Genomic DNA, 4,938 nt, shown 5'->3' on the forward strand with positions numbered 1-4,938 from the left:
CTCTCTTCCTAAAACACACAACCAAGATAACAGACTACTGCAGCAGAGGAGCTGTACCAACTCATCAATCCAAATAAAGAGATAAGGCTCTGAAATCCACTAGATTGATGCAACTCAATGCATCTAGTTCTCAACAGGAGGGGTAGATACCCCCAAATTGTCTCTCAAATAGACAAATGTATCTGCAGGCCTCTCTTCACTGACTTACCCTCTCAAGTAATGATCTTTGATTGATACATGCTTAGTCTTTGAATGTTGCACTGGATTCTTTGACATATTAATAGCACAGGAATTATCATAGTATATGACAATAGGCTCATCATAGATAATTATGATATCATTCAACATTTGCTTCATCCAAAATACCTTAGTGCAATTACTAGCAACAGCAATGTACTCAGCTTCAGCAGTAGATAAGGACATTGAATCTTGTTTCTTACTAGCCCATGAAACCAATTTCTTTCTCAAAAAGAATGCTCCACTGGTATTGCAATTTTGGTCATCAACATCACCAACCTAATCTGCATCAGTGTAAGCATATAGCATAAAAACATCATTCCTCGGATACCACAAACCATAATCCATAGTTCCCTTCAGGTATTTGAAAATCCTCTTCACAGCAGTGACATGACTCTCTTTTGGATCAGCTTGAAATCTAGTAGCCATGCACACAGCATCTGAGTAAGATATAGCATTCCACCAACCATATATTTGCACAAACTTTGATTAGCTTTTGGAGATTCATCATTCTTAGACAATTTACATTTAGTAACCATAGGAGTTCCAACAGGTTTGGAGTCATCTAACCCAAACTTCTTTAGTGGTTCCTTCGCATGCTTAGTTTGAGATATAAATATACCTTTTCTAGTTTGTGAAATCTGCGAACCTCAGAAACATTTCACCTCACCATTCATAGACATCTCAAATTATTTCTACATATCACCAGCAAACTTCATACTCAAGTTGTCATCACCTCCAAAGATAATATCATCAACAAAGACTTCAACAATCAAGATGTTATCCTTTTCTATCTTAAAATACAGATTATTGTCAGTAGTGCCTTTACTAAATCCCAATTTTAACAAATATTTATCTATTCTAGCATACCAGACTCTATGGGCTTGCTTCAATCCATAAAGAGCTTTCTTCAGTTTACATACCATGTCCCCATTATTTGACAATGAAAATCCATCAAGTTGCTCAATGTAGACTTCTTCCTCAAGATCACCATTCAAAAAGGCACATTTGGCATGCATCTGATATACCCTTAAATCTTTATAAGCAGCATATAAAAGCAACAGTCTAATGGCTTCAAGTCTAGCCACCGGAGAAAAAGTCTCCTCATAATCAATTCCTTCTTTCAAAGAATATCCTTTGCAAACCAGTCTAGCTTTATTTCTGACAACTTCACCAGCTTCATTCAATTTGTTTCTGAATACCCATTTAGTACCAATAACATTCTTATTCTTAGGTCTAGGCACAAGCTCCCATGTATTGTTCTTTTCAATCTGATCTAGTTCTTCTTCCATAGCTCTCATTCAATTTTCATCTTTACAAGCTTCAATAACATCTTTAGGTTCAACTTTAGAAATCAAACGTACATCTTCAATAGTTAACCTTCTTCTAGTCATTACACCTTTATTCTTATCACCAATAAACTGATTTTCAGAATGATTCAATCTTACATACCTTGGAGTCTTCTGATTGTTTTGATTTTCAGGTTCCTGCACCTCTTCACCGGCAGCAGGAACATTTGGGTTAACTGTCTCTACCGGATCATTCTTCTTAGACTCTTCTGTCTGAACAAGGGCTAAAATAATATGTTGGCCATCATCATATCCACATGCTCTAATCTCTTTCCCAAGGTTTTCATCCACCTTCACAGTTGCACTTTCCACTATCTTTCTCAGTCTCTTATTGTAGCGCCGATAGGATTAGCTCTTTGTAGAATATCCCAAGAAAATTCCTTCATCACTTCTAGCATCAAACTTTCCTATATCCTCATCTCTCTTGATATAACATTTGCTACCAAATACTCTGAAATATCTCATAGTAGGAACATGACCAAACCATAACTCATAAGGAGTCTTACCGGTTTCACCTTTAATATGAACTCTGTTGAAAGTGTAAATAGAAGTGCTAATAGCTTCTCTCCAATAGATCTTCGAAACATTCGCTTCAATCAGCATAGTCCTTGCAACATCCAAGATATTTATGTTCTTCCTTTCAACAACTCCATTTTGCTAAGGGGTTCTAGGAGCAGATAATTGTCTTCTAATCCCATATTTCTCATAGAATGAATTAAACTCTCTGGAATAGAATTCTCCACCTCTATCAGATCTCAGTCATTTCACCTTCAATCCAGACTTAGTCTCCACCTTAGCTTTGAATATCTTGAATTTTTCCAATGCTTCTGATTTATCCTTCAAAAAGACAACCCACATCATCTTGGAATAATCATCAATTGGCAGCATAAAATATCTATCACCCTGCACACTTCTAAATATTTTAGGTCCACACAAGTCAGTATGCACAAGATCTAGCAATCCATCAAATGTATATTGCTTTCTCTCGAAATAAACTCTTGTTTGCTTACCCAACTGACATTCCTTACATACTGGATTAGCAGGCTTAACAATCTTAGGCAGATCTCTAACAGCTTGTGGAGAAAGATTTTAATCATTGAATCAAAATTCACATGACACATTCTTCTATGCCACAACCAATTCTCATCAATCTGAGCAATCAAACAACTTTTCTCACCATTATTCAAATGAAAAATGTTACTGTTAGTCTTAGTTCTAGATGCAATTTCTACACTGGAGGCATTTAGGATCTTGCATTTTCCATCCTTGAATTGTAGATCATAACATTTATTAACCATTTGTCGAACACTCAAAAGATTATGCTTCAAAGCTTCAACATATAAGACATCATTAGTATTATTCTTACCATCAAAAGAAATAGAACCTCTCCCATAGATCACACAGGCTTTGTCATCTCCAAATCTAACTATTCCACCATCATATCTTTCCATACTCACAAATTTTCTTTTATCACCAGTCATATGATGTGAACAACCATGGTTAATCACCCATTCATCTTTCTCTTCAACTTTAGCAACCAAATCTTTCTCTCCAATAGTACAGCTTGTGGAATCAACAAGTACAAGTCCATCTTCCTTAATGGAAATAAACACAACTTCATCTCCTTCTGATTCTTCATCTATAACACCTTCATCGGTAGCATAATAATAGTTCTTCTAATTTGTATACTTCTAATTAGGCTTGTAAGGCTTATCATACTTCTCGCGCTTTTCATATCTATCATTCCTATCATGCTTATCAAAATTGTCATGCCTATCATATTTAGTCATTTTCTCTGGGCATGTAGAGGCAAAATGTCCTATCTTATTGCAAGAGAAACATTTCAAAGGCAATTTTCCATCATACTTACCGGCTCCTTTAGGCAATCTTTGGGAAATCAATGCTTCAAGCTCATCCAAATCCTTTTCTTGCTCTTCCATCTCTCTTCTCTCTCTTTCATATCTAGATATTTTGCACTCATCGATATCATACTTATGCTTTTCGGATATAGATGTTGATGCTCTAAATGTTGTCTCAAACTTTCCATGTGATTCTCCAAATTCACTTAGCTCAAATGCAACAATCTTTCCATCTAGCATATCTCTTTTCATTGTAGTCACACTCTATATCTCATCAATAGCAGCAAACTTATGTTTATAAGAAGGAGGCAAAGATCTCAACACCTTAGCAACAATTTCATCTTCCTCAATGGTTCCACCAGCACATCCGATACCTAGGACCAGATCATTCACCTTAGCCATGAAAGAGTGTATGTTCTCATCATCTCCCATCTTTTTCATCTCATACTTTCCTTTCAAACTCTGTAACTTAGCAACTTTCAATTTTTTATCACCTTGATACAGGATTTCAAGCTTTTCCTTGATCTCATGTGCGGTCTAAAGTCCCATTACATTTGTCATTTTTGAATCAGTCAGGGCACTAAGTAATTCTTCCTTTTCTCTAATATTATGTTCAACTTCCTTGATCTGATCAAGAGTAGTCAGTCCATTCAGAGGAGCAGAATAGGAATTCTTTGTAATCTTCTAGTAGTCTTCACCAATACATTTCAAGTGCACTTACATCTGGTTCTTCCATATAGCATAATTACTTCCATCAAACCTCAGACTGTCCTTCTTAAAGATAACACCTTGAGTTGCCATCCTGAATCTCCTCAAGTGGTTAAGCTGCTTTTGTAGGATCTAGCTCTAATACCAATTGTTAGCAGCAACAAAGAAGGAATACTGAGAGGGGGGGTAAATTAGTCTTCACCGGATTAAATAAACTTAATCACAAACAAAGATATGATAAACTACAGTAACAACAAAGATAAGAAAATTAATGGCACAACACACAACACCAGGATTTTGACTTGGAAAACCTGGTTAAAGGAAAAACCACATTGGGAACCTACCAACAGTAAGATGATACTCTGCAGTAGTATGTGAAAATATTACAATGGGCAATGCACATGAATTTAGGAACACTACCTAGAGCTCATTGCTTAAAAGATAATGGCCCGAAAGGCTACAACTCTCAGGGAAGTCTCACTGACTTACAACAAGATTCAGACTACAATCTGGAAGAGATGAACTAAAGGAATAGCATCTACAAATGCCTGATTATAGTTCCGGTTAAGCACAATTGTCTTCTCAACAACACTATTCTTTCCTCAATCACAACACTGAAAGATGAATCACCTGATCACACATACACCACTCTTTGATAATGCAGACACAACCTGAACTACTAAATTACATGACAATATCACCTATATATACAAATCATCAACATTGGTAACAAGGTCGGCTAAACCCTCAACTCACAATTACAAAATTACATCACACAATACAAA

The sequence above is a fragment of the Cryptomeria japonica genome, chromosome 5, assembly GCF_030272615.1.
Source record: "Cryptomeria japonica chromosome 5, Sugi_1.0, whole genome shotgun sequence".
NCBI lineage: Eukaryota > Viridiplantae > Streptophyta > Pinopsida > Cupressales > Cupressaceae > Cryptomeria > Cryptomeria japonica.